This window comes from Euleptes europaea, chromosome 7, assembly GCF_029931775.1.
Source record: "Euleptes europaea isolate rEulEur1 chromosome 7, rEulEur1.hap1, whole genome shotgun sequence".
NCBI classification, from domain to species: domain Eukaryota; kingdom Metazoa; phylum Chordata; class Lepidosauria; order Squamata; family Sphaerodactylidae; genus Euleptes; species Euleptes europaea.
The window spans coordinates 88,401,690-88,418,533 of NC_079318.1; positions in this window are offsets into that span (position 1 = coordinate 88,401,690).

Sequence of the window (16,844 nt, forward strand, 5' to 3'; positions counted from 1 at the left end):
AACATCAAAGACCTCAGGGAGCTTGTTATTGCTATCTACCCACCAAGGCCACAGCTGGCGGAAGGGAGTCAGAGAGAGCAAGGGAGGTGGACGTGGGAAGAGACATTCCAACCTGGGGCCTGTCAGACCCAGCGCCTGAACCAAGGAAAGGCAAAAGGCCTGGACTGCTTTTACGAGTCCGGGGGGGGGGGAACACACCAGGCAAAGGCATACAGACCCTCACACAACCCTCCATAGAGGCGTCAGTGGTAAGGGTAAAGTCTGGAGTCCAATGGCCAAAGGGTACACCCTTCAAAAGGTTGGCTTCTGCAAGCCACCACTGTAAGGATCTCAACACTCCCCTAGGGATAGAGAGTCTGTGTAACTGAGAGTGACGAGTAGGGCTAAAAGCTTCATCTCAGGAAGTGTTGCATTAGGTTTTTTATTGTTATCACTTTCTTGTGGCAAGAAGGCTTTCCCTGTGCTGGAGTCAAGTACGGCTCCAATGAAATGGGCTTGGAGGGAGGGGTCTAGTCTAGATTTCTTTACATAAAGCAGGAGGCCTAGGTCAGTGCAAGTGGAAAGGACCAACTCGAGCTGAGATGACAATAGGGCAGGACTGTCGGCAGTCAGAAGCCAGTCATCAAGGTACGGGAATATACTGCAGCCCTTGTTCCTAAAGTACGACATGCCCACAGCCATGTGTTTTGTGAAAACTCGAGGGGCTGTGGCCAGACCAAACGGTAAAACTGTATAGTGGAACACCTCCGTGCTATAACGGAACATGAGGAATTTTCTATGATCCGGGTGAATGGACATGTGAAAGTACGCGTCCTTAAGGTCTAACACTGCAAACTAAGTATTGGGAGTGATCAGTTCCATCACAGAAGCCAGTGAGACCATCCAGAACTCTGAAATCCTTAAACATTTATTGAGAATTCTCAGGTCAATAATAGGTCTGGAGCCTCCATCTTTTTTCTCCACCATAAATATCCTGGAGAAAAAACCAGAACAGGTAGGGGAGGCTTTCTGAACTGCTCCCTTCAACAACAGCTCCTCTAACTGTGGAGCGAAATCAGGAAAAGGATTGTCCTGTGCAGAACTGGCGGGAGAACAGGTGGGTAAGAACTTGAACTCAAGGCGATAGCCTTCTGAAACGATCTGGAGGACCCAAGAGTCCGAACAGATGGATCGCCAGGCTTCTGTGAATCTGGCCAATCTATTCAGGAACGGAAATTCCCCTTGACCGGCCGGTATGGTTAGTCAGAACTTTTGGCTGGGCTGTCTCTGGTCCCTCTGCTGGGGGCCTGTGTTGGTTCTTGGTTTGAAAGTATGCTTGCATTGCCCTTGTTGCCCTGGCTGATAGAACATGCCCTGGGGAGGATACGGCTGGAATCTCTGGAACTATTGGCCTCTGTTGAAGGACGGGTTGAAGCCCTGGTGGCGTGGCTGGAATTTCTCTCGTTGAGGTTGGAAGGTTGAGGTAATACCCAAAGATCTTGCAGTCTGGCGGTCTTTCTTTATATTGGTCAGGAATTCGGTGGTACCCGATGCAAACAAGGCATCACCCTCGAAGATGAGGTCCTCAACTTGGGATCTGGTGTCTGTCAGAAGGGCCGTAGTGCGAAGCCAGGAATGGCGTCATAAGGTGATGGCTGTGGCCATAGATCTGGCTGCCACTTCAGCTGCGTGCTTGCCTGCACTAATCTCTTGTTTTGACAGGCGAGTGGCTTCAGCCTGGATAAGTTTTAGGGCTGATCTGGACTCTTCTGGAAGCAGATCTATGTGAGGGCCGGCCTTTTCCCACAGGAACAGCTGATATCCGCCCATTATGGTCTGATAGTTGGCAATGCGGAAACTTAATGGTGAGGAGGTGTAAGCCTTTCTGCCCAGATGATCTAAGCGTCTGCTTTCCTTATCAGATGGGGTGGAATGATGCCCTTGTCGTTGTCTGGGTTGCATCTCCCCTGTAACAATGGAGGATGGGGGAGGATGTACCATCAAAACTCTCCTGAGTCTGGTTTTACTCGATAGAGGTTTTCTATCTTCTTGGAAGACGGAGGAGTGGATGACGGTTTCTTCCAGACTGTCTTAGTTAAGTCGGAAAGGCCTTCTAGAATGGGGAAGGCAGCAATTCCTGGGTGATCCGGGTAAAGGCGACTGAGGATCTTGTCCTTAGGCTTATTTTCGGATGTTGAGATGTTATTATCCAAGGCCTCGGCCATCCTGATCATCTGCTCTGTTCTTAATTTAAGATCCTCTGAAGGAGACACTTCCTCTGTATCTCCCACCAATTCGTCAGGGAAAGGTTCAGAGACGTCCTCTGACGTTCCTGCGGAGGCTCTTGTCTCTGAGTCCTCTGGATCCGACTCGGCCCCAGGACTCGGTTGGGTGACAGGAGTAAAGGGTGAGGGGAGTTGTGGAGTTTCAAGCACCAGGGGTCTGCCTTGGAGGGTGAGCTGCCGGTACCTGCAGAATTCAATCCAGTCTTTTACTAGTTCTGGAGAGATGGTAGGCTGAGCAGATAGGCTCTGAGAAGGTCATGGTGTGTTGCTTGGAGCCGGGGGGGGGGTCGGAAACGAGGGGGTCGGATCTGAGAGGTTCGGATCCGACAGTATGAGCAGGTCATCTGGTGAATCCAGTTCTACATCAGAGAAGCACTGGAGAGGCGATCCCGAATGGAATGATGGGGTCCTCGGTACCGGGAGAGGCGCTTGTGTAAGGGGCCTCGGATCTGGGAGAGAGTGGGCGGGAGTAGCCGGTTTTGAAGCCGGGTGGCTGGATCCCACGTTCTTATCCGTGTGCTTCTTCTTGTGCTTGTGCTTTTTTGATACGTGCGTCGGATCCGAGAGGGTGGTCGGTTCTGAGCTGGTGCCGAGCGGTCGGAATGCGAGCTCCTCGGAGATTTAGAGCTAGTTGTAGATGAAGGAGCCATCAAGGCTCTTTTCCAAAGCTCAGCGTTCAAGCGGTCTGCACGAGCGTTGCAAGCTCGGGTGGAGGAGCGCTGACATATGCCACAAGTCGAGACGTTGTGCCCCTCGCCCAAGCAGATCAAGCACAGTTCATGCTGGTCTGTGTGCGGTATTTTAGTGGTGCACTTGGGACACAGCTTAAACGGGGTTTTGGGGGCCATCCCGGGACTCAGCACGCGGCCGAGGGAGCCGGGGAATGGGATGTTCGCGTTCTCCTCACCCGAAGGAAGGACGAACGGAGGATTGGAAGGACGGTGGCTGGTCGGGAGGAATCCGAGCGGCAGCTTTGTAGGAGGGAAAAAGTCACAATTGAAGAAGAATGGCGAAGAAAAAACTCTGAGGTCAGGCGAAAGCTCCCTTCTTGGTGGCGGCAAAGGAACTGAGGAGGGAGGAGATGCCCCGCCCAGGAGCACGCAGTGGTTTCGCCGCCAAGCCGTCCTGCGGCTCAAGGGGAGGGGCATCCCCCTTTAGAGGTCTAAGGCTAATAAAAGTTTCCGGCGGCAGGCCTGCGCGCAGGTGCAGTCCCACATGTGGGGCTGCACCAAAGACTGAAGATGAATCTACCGTACTTTCTTCCTATCAGCGTTCTTCATTGTCCAACTTGCACATCCATACATAGTAACAGGGAATACTATGGAACGAATTAACTTGATCTTAGAATCTGTCTACCTTATCTGGTTTGGTGACATCTCAGTGTGTCACTAGTTATCTCAAAGGGTTTTATGAAATTCTAAATCAAAATCTCAAAAAAAAATTAATTTAAAATGGCATACTGCTTTTTTCCGGTCAATTTTAAACATTGTGAATGTTTTGACTTGGAGCATAAGGATCCTTTCTACTGTGCCAGTGAGCACTAACCCTCGGGAGCTGTGAACTAGGTTAGGCTAAAAGTGTGTAATTGGCTGAAGGTCACCCAGCAAACTTCCATGGCAGAATGTGGATTCAAACCTGGGTCTCCCAGATCCTAGTCTGACACTCTAACCACTATACTACTTTCTAACTACTACGCTACACTAACCACTAAGATCTCACAATATGTTTCAAGATATCAGCTTTAGCAGTTTGGGGGATTTTAAACCTCCAAACTTTTTTCTCTTTCAAGCTTTTCTCTGCAAACCTGGGATCTGTCCCAGGTTGTTTTTTTTTTTTTTAATCTCCCTTCTCTGTATGTGTCCCCATTGTGTGGATTTTTAAATCAGAATTTTGGAGCCATGTTCAGATTTAGATATATAGATTAAAAAGATAATCCTATTATTTCACAATAACAGCTAGGCTTTTTGTAGACAAGGATCAAACCTGTTGGTGAATTAATTACCTTTATTTAGAGTCTTAACTATGCAATCTGAAGTAGAGTTATACCCCTCTGACTTCTGAACAGAGTATCACTTAGGTCCGTGTTGGCGAACCTATGGCACAGGTGCCGAACTTGGCACTCCGAGCCCTCTTTGTGGGCACGTGCGGGTAAGTTGAGCAGCCGTCGCGTCTGCCTTCCCTGGACTCCCCGCCGCCCAGCTTAGGGGCTTTGAACAAACATTAATTGTTCAAAAGCTGCCAAATGCAAACTTTTACCTTTCAATAAAAAGTTGTTTGTATAATTGAAAGCTCTGTTATTGTGTTTTTCTTTTAAGGAAAAATATGTTAATGTATGTGTTGTTTTTTCTAAACTAAAACCTCAGTATTCAGGTTAAATTACCGTGTTGGCATTTGGCGATAAATAAGTGGGTTTTGGGTTGCAGTTTGGGCACTCGGTCTCTAAAAGGTTCGCCATCACTGACTTAGGTCAATAGTGGACTGTAAGTCTGTTTTGGAGTGAGCTGCTAGAACCTACAAGTTAGAAGAGGTCTTTATAGACTATCCAGTCCAACCCCCTGCTCAATTTAGGAAGTCCAGAGGTAGAATAGCAGATGTCTGTCCCATTTCTGGCTTGAACACCTTCAGCAAGAGAAAACTCACCCCTCCCTCCCCACCAGGTAATTGGTTCCATTGTTGAACTGCTCTTACTGTTCGGAAGCATCTCATAAAGTTTATTTAAGTATACTTATATCCTTCCACCATCAAACAAGTCAGTCCTCACGGCAGCTAACAATATTTTTACAGCCGTTCTAATAAACTGAATGTTTTAAAAGCATGTGACCACTCATAGACCAGTGAACTAAACACATTTGACCTATCAAAGAACAGCATTTCTGTGAGTCAGCACTCCACGGACATTGTGTATAAAGTGCCGTCAAGTCACAGCTGACTTATGGCAACCCAGTAGGGTTTTCAAGGCTGTTGCCTGCCTCTGCATAATGATTCTGGTATTCCTTGGTGGTTTCCCATTCAGGTACTACCCAGGGCCGACCATGGGGAGCTTCTGAGATCTGACGAGATCGGGCTAGCCTGAGCCATGCAAGCCACGGACATTAGTGTAGATTAAATTGTTTGGAAGACTGAGTATCTCAATGCTCGTTTCAACCACTGGTGCCGAGGACAGTGCCGTGCTGACACAGAAGCTTTCCGTGCAATTCAGCTGGTGTGTATGCTAAGCAGCATCAAGCATCCCACTGTGCATAATTCCCCCATACAGAAGACCTCCTTGTACAATATTTTAATTTTTTTGCTGCTTTTGTTACAGGGAACTGATCGAGCGAAGCGGCTAAGAGGTAAAGCTATGAACCAGGAAGTCCCAAATCTCACCTCTGCCATGAACTCACTAGGGGGCCTTAGACAAGCCGTTTTCTCTCAATCCCCATCCGGAATATAAAGGTAATGATACTTTATATCTGGGGCTGTTATAAAAATTACAACAAGGTAACATATGCAGAGCCAGTGTGGTGTAGTGGTTAAGAGCTGCAGACTCTAATCTGGAGAACCGGGTTCGATTCTTCACTCCTCCCCATGATGCCTGCTGGGTGACCTTGGGCCAGTCACAGTTCTCTCAGAACTCTCTTAGTCCACGTGGAGGCAGGCAATGGCAAGCCACCTCTGAAAGTATCTTGCCTTGAAAACCCCACAGGGTCGCCATAAGTCAGCTGTGACTTGACAGCACTTTCCACCACCCAGGTATGCAAAGGACTTTAAACTCTCTAACAGGAACATTTCTTTGAGTTGGAACTTGGTTCATGGCAACCTCAGGGCCATGGGCTTTGAAGGTAAGAGATGAGCAAGAAGTGGTTTGCCGTTGCCTGCCTCTGCATAGTGACTCTGATCTCCCTTGGTGGTTTGCTATCCACTCTTAAGCTGCTGGAAAAATGCTAGGTGCTGCTATCAGCTTTTACACAGTGCCATTAAATTTGAACTGCCCTTCAGTCATGTGGGGGTGGTAAGAAAGATGGAGCACAGGGAAAGGCAGGGTGTGTTATCATTTCTTTGATGCCAAAGGGAACATAGTTTTCATTTTACTTTGTTGACTTTTGGGAACAGTTATGTAGCCCATTTCCAGTGCTGCCACCTAATGTCCACTCTCCCCTTCACAATATCACCTCCTATACTCTTGAGTTTTTCCATCAATTTTTCTAGGCTGTCTATGAGTCCTAACATGTTTTTCTGTCTCTAATAATGATTGCCGCCATCAAGTCGCAACCAATCCATGGCGACCCCAGGGCCATGGGGTTTTCAAGGCAAGAGATTAACAGAGGTGGTTTGCCATTGCCTGCCTCTGTGTAGCAACCCTGGACTTCCTTGGTGGTTTCCCATTCAAACACAAAGTGTGGCCAACCCTGTTTAGCTTCCAAGCTCTGAGGAGATTGGGCTAGGCTGGGCTGTCAGGCTCCTTTTCTGTCTCTTCAGACACATTTTTTATTCACAAATGCACATGTGTGCACAGACACGCACACTGTATCTTTGAACGACAGCTTGAGGCAAGACAAGGAAGGCATCTTGCTGTAACCTGAGCCAGGGACCACCAGAGTATGGAACGTGGGTTTCAGTTTTGGAATAGGTGAGAGCGATCGAACATGTCCATCTAGACATTAGGAAGAATTTTCTAACAGTTAGAGTGGTTCCTCAGTGGAACAGGCTTCCTTGGGAGGTGGAGAGCTCTCCTTCCCTGGAAGTTTTTAAGCAGAGGCTAGATGGCCATCTGTCAGCAATGCTGATTCTATGACCTTAGGCAGATCATGAGAGGGAGGGCACCTTGGCCATCTTCTGGGTATGGAGTAGGGGTCCCTGGGTGTGTGTGGGGGGAGGTAGTTGTGAATTTCCTGCGTTGTGCAGGGGGTTGGACTAGATGGGCCTGGTGGTCATTCCAACGCTATGATTCTATGATTCTATGTGCAGAGTGCTGTTTCTACCTGAACAGTCACAACCAGCCTGACTACATCTGGGATTGCAGGTAAGGGCTTCCAAGATGTGACTCCCAAGGCCTTAGAAGGAAGCCTCCGCACCTTTTGTCGCAAGCTAAGTCAAGACGTTGTCTTCAACCTGCACATCTTTATCGCCGTTGCGAGAGGGGACATCCGATCCTTCGGAGAAAGGTAAGGTTCCACTTACTCCACGTTTGAAGAGAGCGCTCTTTAAAGCCCGATCCTCCTGTCCCCACTGCTGCAGCCCCCCAAAATGCTTAAAGGAATAGGAATTTGGCAAGCGCACAGTGAGACCCCACCAAAGCCACATCACATGTGCGGGTGGACCAGGTCGGGGCCAGCGAGTGAGGACTTTTGCCCTTTTGCAGAATGTCCTCCTGAGGCAGGCCAAAGGCAGTTGCATCCCGGGAGGGAGGTTCCAGTCAGCCTTTGACCTCCAGCCAAACCTTCTCTTGCCATACAAGGTTTCCTGCCTATGTGAGTAGAATACATGGGGAGGGGGGAATGTCAAGAGATGAAGGAATAAGAATGGAGGGGGTGGGGCTCCTCTTGCTCTTTCATCATCAAACAACAAATTGATCCGTGAGAGTCTAGCTCGTAATGAGGAGCCTTTACTTTGAAGCATAAAGACAGAAGAGCTTTGGATCTGCCCCCCTCCGCCACCCCCACCCCCCATAGATGCTTATTCCTATTCCTGTAGCTGGAGGGGATGGCTTTGTTGCCTTTGGCTGTAACCCGTACACCACTGGTTTGCAGCTAAGGTTGCCAACGCCAGGTTGAAAAATTCCTGGACGCTTGGTGGGAGTTGAACCTGGAGGGGGGGGTTTGAGGAGGATATAATGCTATAGAGTCCAAGCAGCCGTTTTCTACAGGAGGACTGATCCCTGAAGTCTGGAGATCAGTTGTAATTCCGGGAGATCTTCAGGCCCCAGCTGGCAGTTGGCAACCCTACTTGCAGCCTGGGCACATTTACTCGGAGAGAAGTTCTACTGAGTTTCATTGAACGTAATCCAAAGTAATTGCGCATAGGATTGCTGTTGTAGTCTGCGGTTACAATGTATGAAAATGTGCTGGTTTATATCATGACTGTAGCCTAATAATAACAACAATGTCTTGTACCCAACAAGCTCTGCCTGGAGAGCAGGACTTTCCTGTTTTCCCCTCCTACTTAAGCCCATGCCCCCCCCCCAGTTTTGTTGCTGGAGATCAGCAGTCACTCAGGAGCAGAATACAGGATAATGTGGAGGGCTGCAAAACTCCCCTCCCCCACCCAGGTCTGCCAAAGACAGAAATAACCGTAAGTCTTTGGAACCCTGTGACTGGATACAAGATGGTGTATTCAGCATTTATCCACGGCATTTGAAGTATTCAAAGTGTTTGCCACACTACCTCACTAAACATGAGGGCCAACAAGATATAGAGCTTTGTTGCCCGGGTAGGACTAGGTCAGCCTAACCTACATCACAGGGTTGTGTGGATTAAATGGTGGAGGGGAGCTGAGGCAAGCTCCTTTCAGGTAGGGTTGCCAGGTCCCTCTTCGCCATCGGCGGGAGGTTTTTGAGGTAGAGCCTGAGGAGGGTGGGGTTTGGGGAGGGGAGGGACTTCAGTGCCAAAGAGTCCAATTGCGAAAGCGGCCATTTTCTCCAGGGGAACTGATCTCTATCGGCTGGAGATCAGTTGTAATAGCAGAATATCTCCAGCTAGAACCTGGAGGTTGGCAACCCTACTTGTCGGAGAGGTGAGATTAAAAGGAGATGGGCAGCTTGGGAGCAGCCCTGTAAAGATATTGTAGATGGGGAGGCTGAGCATGTCATTGCTTTATAAATGAGATAACAAACTGGAGACTTCACTGCTCAGTTAATGGGTTTAGACTGGTGGAACTCTGCAAAGGATCGGATCACACTGTAAAATTAAAATGCCTCACCCTTAGCCAATCTCTTTGAGACCACCAGTGTGTTGAATTGCTGGATGCTCACACTTTCTCCTGCAGATAAAACCTGGAGTCATAAATTGTGGTGCTACTGCTTCCAGGGCATATGTGTGGATTAAAATGAGATTTATTGTAAATGGGATCCAACCCCCCCACAGCTAAATCTTGTGTGTGCACGCTCAGTGAGACAGCAGAGGGCGCTTGTGTTACAGGTTACTTTCCTCAAAGCTGGTAAGAAAAGCAAAAGGTTCAACACAGCCCCCTCCCCCTCTTTTACACTAGGTGGAGAAGACGGGGTGGGGTGGCAGAAGCTATGAATGCAAAGTGGGGAGGTGGTAAAGACTCTCGCCTCAGGGCCATTTTGCTGATGGTCTCCCATTGCATCATGGGAAGAGCCTGCATGCTTTTTCACTGGGTCATATGAGCCTGAGCTCAGGTTGTGTGCCAGAGACTCAGTGTCACCTCTGGAGGAAATGTTGCTGAGGTAGGAAGGCGATGTTTCCTTAGAATCAGTGGAATGAGATCACTCCATGGAAGACCCCCCCCACTTTCCTTTATCCCCCTGTCTCTAAATGCAGCACTGTGCTTTTAGTTCTCACCAGTCATATCTTAAAACAATGTGCAATTCTCAGCATTAGCCCACTTAAAAAAAAATTAACACCTCCAATTCCAAACAATTTCCTATCCCTCTTTTGGTTTGCATCATCACCATCTCCTTTTGAAAGAACAAGAACCTAGAGAAATCACATGATTTGCCCTAGGTCGTGCAGGTCAGACCTCCCAGCCCCTGGCTTCATGAGCCAGCCTTCCTCCTGTGAATAAATATAACTTGCATCCTTTAGTCAAAGATACTAATAAAAACAGCCTAGCAGCCTGGCAACATATTAGTCTGTTGGTGTTAAAACTAGCCTGTTAAAGAGAGGAGAGGCAACAGTCAAGGAGAAAGAGGCAGCAGTTCTAGCGGTCCATAGAGCAAGTGACCCTGGGTGCCTGCTCTGACCTTTGCTAAAGCAGATGCTGTATTTAGAGGAATGGTTTCTCCAACTCCCGTAACAAAAGTCATGTGATACCGTCTATCAAGACCAAACAAAATAGTGCACAAGCTTACAAGCACTCCATCAGGCTGGTGGAGAATGGGGAAAAAGATGTCTTTCAGGCCACAATGGTGCCTAGCAGGAGGTATTGCAGGCTTTAGAACTGTGGTGTTGGGTGTAACTGGTTTAAACGTGCAAAAAAAAAAAACCGTTCTGGGAAGAAAAAAATGGCTACTCTCTTTTAACCCTTTCTCTTTGCTTCTGTTCAAACACTAGAGCCATGCAGTCCTTTTTTAAAAGATGAGATCGTACCTTGGCATCTTTTAGTCCATTTGTCAATGGTGTGTTTTCTTGCACATGTGAACCCTAAGGGAGCAGCTCGCCTGAATAATCCCCACTGGAATCCTTAATAAAGTTCATCTTTATTTGTGTGATCAGCTGCAGCATGCTTCTCGGTCCAAATGGTAGCGCTTATGTTTTCCTACAAGAGTTTTAAACTCTCATTCCTGACGTTGTTTTACACATGGAAGCATTTCTTCTACAGCTATGCTAAAGCGTCTGCATCTTCAGGCTTTGTATTCTCTCCGTTTAGGCGAACCCACGGTTTTCTGCCATTCCACATCTGAATCTACCTTCAATTTATGACTCCCAAGCGACATCTCCCTCTACCCCTTTTCCAAGAACTGACCCCACTTCAGCCCAGCTGCTCCCCGCCCCAGCCCAATTTTGCTGTTCCAGACCCGGAACCTGCATTTCACATTTATAAGCTGCAACAGTTCTCTGTCAAGCTCTCTTTGCACTCCTCTCACTGTGCCAGTGGTGGATCTAGTTGCGAGCTGTAATATATGGGAGCAGAAAGTATGTAAGTGTGACCGACAGGCGGTTTCTCTCCTCTCTGTTTGCAAACTAAATTCTGTTGGCCTGCACCCAAAAGTCATCTGGCCTAAGCAATATACCACCATCCACCATCCCTCTTTCTCAGTACCCCTCTTAGTTCCTACAACCCTGGCTCTCCTTCTCTCTCACACACACCCGCGCCTTTATTTGCAGGGATGAGGGTGCTGTTTCAGCTTACAACCAGAAATCTGCAGCTCTTTCTTTGAGAATAAATGGCAAAGCACACTCAGGAAATGCAGGTATTCCTTCCTTGCCTGCCAGTGGCAGCGATTTGTGGGTGGGTGGGTGGGGGAGATAGGCTCCTTGCACAGCCAGCTCATGTATCCCGTCTCCAGGGGAAAGGCCAAGGTGACGGCAGGCAGAGGGAAGGCTGCATTTCAGCACGTTGGCTCCTTTCCCAGGCTGCTAGAGACAAGCTCCAGTGTCCTTCTTCCGGAGGGGAGTCGCCCCCTCCTGTTCCCCCCCTTAAAAAAAAAACAGCCCGAGGGAAGAGAGGCTAGTGGTTCATCCGAGAAGAACAATGCGATGTGCTTTTCGCTGCCATATGCCATATGACCGGCCTGCCCTAATATCCCTTCTGCCACACCCCCAGGGAGGGGAGCGGGCAGCTCCTTGATCCGGGATCCTCTCCTCTTCTCCCCCCCACCCCACCCCCCGCTGGCATTGAGCTGGCATTGTCTGTGGAAGCCTCACGACTTTCCCCGTCAGGCCTCTCCAGGTTTGGGGTTTGTGCCAGTCAAATTCTACATCCTCTCTTGGCCGGCCTGAATGGACACGGCCGGAGGGACGAGGCGGTCGGGATCATCTCTCTTCCCAGGCTTCTCTCTCCCCCGCCCCATGAGCGGGCAAGAGGATGGCTTGGCACGGCTTGACTGAAGGCACAGCTGCCACTGCCGGAAGCTTAACCCCTCAAGCGCTGGGGCACAGGGCTTCAGCTTTCTCTCTACCTTCAAGGAACAAAAGGGGCGGGCATCGTGCTCCTGAGGGCTGTCTGGGTACTGCCGTCATGAGGCTCCGTAGCTGGCACAGTGACCGTTCAGTGCCTATCTGCCTGAACAGGCGTGCCTCACTGCTATTCCTTATTACTACAGTTAGACAGTATTGCCCCAGCGCAGGTAAATAGCACAGGGTTGGTCACAAGTGCTTGGATTGTTTGGAGAATCCAGGTAGTCCCCCCCCCCAGTCTTAATGCAAACATTAAAAAAAAAAAAAACCACCCTGTGTCCAACCAAATGGGCTGAGGATTTCTGGGTGGAAACTGCTCTTCTTCATCCTACCCCCACCCCTAAACGCTAGCGGCCCTTTTTCTTTTTCTTTTCTGGCAGCAACACAGGGGGAGGGGGAGGGGGGGGAAGTGTCTGTCTCTTTAAGACTGTCAGGTTGCAGGGAGCAGATGGCATCTGCTTCCAGTCCTTGTTCTTTGTGTGGCTGCACAAAAGAGGGAGCCTGTCTCTCCTGAATTTAGCCCCCCCCTTTTGTGTTGGGGTGGAGCTGGGTGCAGGGAGAATGCAGGGGGGGGGAGGTCTGAAGCTGACTAAGGAAGAAGGGAAGGAACCATATTGGGGGGGGCTGTTTGCTAACTTGGAAGATTTATTGCAAAAGTAATCTTGGATTTGCCAGGCTTTTGTACACTAGAGAATGAGAAAGCAGGTGGGAGGGGGGCTTCTTTTATTGTTAATGCTGCCCCACTGCATCGCACAGATGCAGCACCAAACTTTGCCCTTTCCCCAGAGGCTAAAATGATGGGGAGGCTTTAAAGAGGCTGCGACCCAAAAATCTGGGGACCTTCAGCCAAAGCAGCACCAAAGGAGTACGCGAATGGAGCTATCTGGCAAATCCCAGAATAATGGGGGAGGGGGCTACAATTATGGAGGTGGGAAAGGATATGCAGAGATGTCTGGGGAAGGGGCTGTTGAGAGAAATGATAAACACCATATTAGTAGGGTTGCCAGGTCCCTCTTCACCACTGGTGGGAGGTTTTTGGGGTGGAGCCTGAGGAGGGTGGGGTTTGGGGGAGGGACTTCAATGCCATACAGTCCAATTGCCAAAGCGGCCATTTTCTCCAAGGGAACTGGTCTCTACCGGCGGGAGATCAGCTGTAATAGCCGGAGATCTCCAGCTAGTACCTGGAGGTTGACAACCCTACATATTAGTAGTAAGGGTCCTTTTTGTAAGGGTCCCAGAGGCAGAAAGTTGGGGAAGGTTGTGTAGGTATTGTGGATTTCAAGTGTGTATGGGGTGGGCATTTCAGCGTGCACGAGAATACCAAGTTCTGAGACATGAGCAGGGGTGCTCAGTACGGTTGCCAGGTCCCTCTTCGCTACCAGTGGGAGGTTTTTTGGGCAGAGCCTGAGGAGGGTGGGGTTTGGGGAAGGGAGGGACTTCAATGCCATAGAGTCCAGTTGCCAAAGCGGCCATTTTATCCAGGGGAAGTGATCTCGGTCAGCTGGAGATCAGTTGTAATAGCAGGAGATCTCCAGCTACTACCTGGAGGTTGGCAACCCTAGTGCTCAGAGACCCAACAGATCATTTTATACTTTTCCTGTTAAGTAGGTGGGATACCTGGACGTGGGAGGGGCAGCTGTAACTACTGAACAGGGAACGTAGATGAACTGGGGGGACAGTGCAGCTTACGCTGGTGCGCCCTGTGGTTCACTACGTTCAAGGTGGAGACAGGCACTATGTGCAGTTCATATGCACGAGAGTTGAGTCTGCCTACAGAGCAGTGGAGCTTCTGGGGCAAAGGCTGTAAGAGGGGAGGCGGCTTTGCAGCTGTAGAACGAAGGAGGGAGCGTACAACAGCAGGCAGTGGGAAATATGGCTGTGTATTAATAGGGTGACGGTGTGGTAGCTGTGTGTGACAATGGAAAGACCGTCTCTTTGTGTGCTCAGAGGAGGGAAATTCCGGCTGTGTGACTGGGCCTGGGGGAGCGTAGCTGTGTGTCTGAACAGCAGTGGGATCATAAGGTTGTGTGTGTGTGTGTGTGTGTGTGTGCCTGCAACATTCGTGTGTGGACACGGGGATGTATACGTGACCCCAATCGGGCCCTTCCTCTCCCCTCTGCTCTGGGCAGAGCCGCAGGCCAGGCACACTCCCCAGAGGGCAATCAGATCCGTTAATCTTCAGCAGGATGGAGAACGACTGGGTCTGTTCAGAGCTCTCACTCGCATCATCTCTCCCCCCCCTCTTGCCCTTTGGCTTTGATGTTCAGCTTCACCGTGGGGAAGCAGACAGGCTCTGGGGGTATCCAGAGCTCACTGTAGGAGAATACGTGGTTGCAATGCACACACACTCGTCTTCTTTCTCACACTCATGTCCTATCGGTCTGGCAGGGCCACAGGGAAAGCAACCGCCAGTGCACTGGGAAGGCTCGATGAATGCGCTGCACTAGTCAGCATCTAATTCCAGGCTCCCCAGCTTGCGGGTGCCTCATCCCACAGCCCCAGCGGAGGGAGGGAGGGAGGAGGCTAGTGGGAGGAAGGGCGGGCAGCAGGCGGGCTGATGAACCCAGAGGCTCCCTGCTGGCAGCGGTAGGCCTGAATGGCCTCAAATGTGGTTGAAGGACCAGGCAGGCCCCTGGTTGGTGTTGTCTAAATTTAGGATTCTGATTATAGTTTGGGGCTTGGAAAGAATGGAGGAAAATTCCCATCAAATCAAAAGGGCTTTGGACAGAAAGAGGCAGAGCATGCATGCTAGTCTGATTGCACACAAAGAGAGAGTACATGCATGGTGTGTGTGCAAGAGCCATTTGCACCCCCTTCTCTCTTTCACACGCACGCGCACACACACAATTCCTTATCACTGTCACAGGCTCTCTGACTCATAACACAACATTTCTTATCACTCTTTCTGTTAAATACACACAACGTTGTACACACAGTAGTTCAGTTTAGGCAGCTGCTGCTGTGTGGATCCCAAAAGGACAAATGCAAATCAGGGTGGCGTCTTTTAATGGAGTGACATCAACTGGCGTTGGGTACCAGTATGCAAGCTGTTAAGCCACACAGAGCTCTTTAGCAAGCAAAGCGGCCTGAATGTGAAAATTCTGCGTAACTGAAAAGCTCGCAGCCAGTGATGTAAATATTGTGTTAACTTGTACTGTGTATGCTATGCTTTGTGTGGGTAAATATACTATACGCATACAAAATCTTTTCCTTTCACTTGTACTCCTTAGCCTCATCCATGCAAGGCTACTTGGAAAAAACCTAGCATTGCTTTTCCAACTGTTTAATTATGTGACATTTCATTCCATTTCAAATCAAGGACTAGTGCATGACAGGAAACAGCGTTAGACCAGATTGCAAATGTACGTATGTTTTCCATACCCTTGAATATCTGTCCCTTTGTTTCTGTGGTTCTCACTTCCCTTCACATCAGTCCCAGCCTCGCTGACGCTCACTCCAGACTGCAGTGGCAAAGGATCTCTCGCAGAGAGCCCCACCAACAGTGCTACCCTTAAGAGGGGAGGTGGTGTCTCTTGCATTTGAACCAACATGGAAGCTGAATTCCAAGTAGGGCACTAAGCCAGCCGGGCTGAGCGTCTGCAGAGGGCTGAAGCCGTCCCGCCGCTCCTGTCAGCAGAGCTCGAAGGCTGGTTTCAAACCTCATTGGCTTCCTCTCTGAATCTTCTGGTCTGTCCCCACTGCAAACAGAGCGGGTGGCAGGAACACTCGGCTGCTGCCATCTCAGTATTACCCGGAGAACACGCCGTGGCTTCAATTAGCTTCATCCGTCCTGTGAGCACCATCAGCAGACAGCACTGACTGATCTGTAGCAGGACCGTCGGGCGCACATAAAGAGCTCCCACGGCAAATCAGCCAGTTTTTCCCGACTTCCTCAGCCCATTCTGGGCTTGTGTTGTTGTTGTTCTTGAGTGACAAAGGGAACAACCATCACGCTTCTCGGCTGCCTTGCTTAGCAAGTGCTCTTCCCTGGGACGGTGGCCTGAGCTCCCACTCTCAGCCCCACCCCGAGAGTGTCACTCAAATCAAGCAAAAGGGCGGGAGAGGCAGAGGTCCAGCAGGGAGTCAGCAGATTTGTGGTGTGTGTGAAGCCGGCAGACTGGCCCTGCGCTTTTGTGTTTGCAGCTGCCGCTGTGGCAGCTCTCCGTCCTCCGTTGCCACCCACCCTGGCATCCGGATCCAGGGTTTCCTTGCCCTCTGCAAAGCAAGCGGTAGCCCCATCCAGAACGGAGAGCTTCCTCTTATCCTATTGTTTCCTTCCACCCTCCCACCCCATGGCCTCCCCTGTGCGGCCATTTCCCCAGGCCTACGCTGTGGGGGTCCATGCACGTGCAGGCGTGCGTGCAAAGAGCAGAGGGAGAGAAGCAGGCGAGAGCAGGTGTCTGTTTAGACAATGTGGTTGCTTTTTTCATACTCCAGTGGGAGGGGAGGGAGATGGGGGTGGGGTGGGGTGGGAAGGGGGGAAAGGAAGGGAGTGGGAGAGAAGAAAGGTTAGAGAAGGCTTTCCCGTGTCCCTTCAGGAGGCTCGCTTGTGGGCAGATGGTGCCTCTGTAAACTGTGAGTCCTGCATAGGCTCAGGTAGCTCTACCAGTCATGCACAGGGTGATGACTCTGTGTGCGCTGATGGGGGAGAGAGGGCTAGATGATTGAACTGATGGAGAGCAGCAGGGAAGATGTGGCCCAAGAGAAATTGTTGCACCTGGAATGAAAGTAGGGGTTGTAGATCTCCCCTGAACTTCCTGGCTGTCTTTGTTATGCACCAAGTTAGGTGGGGATGGGCAGG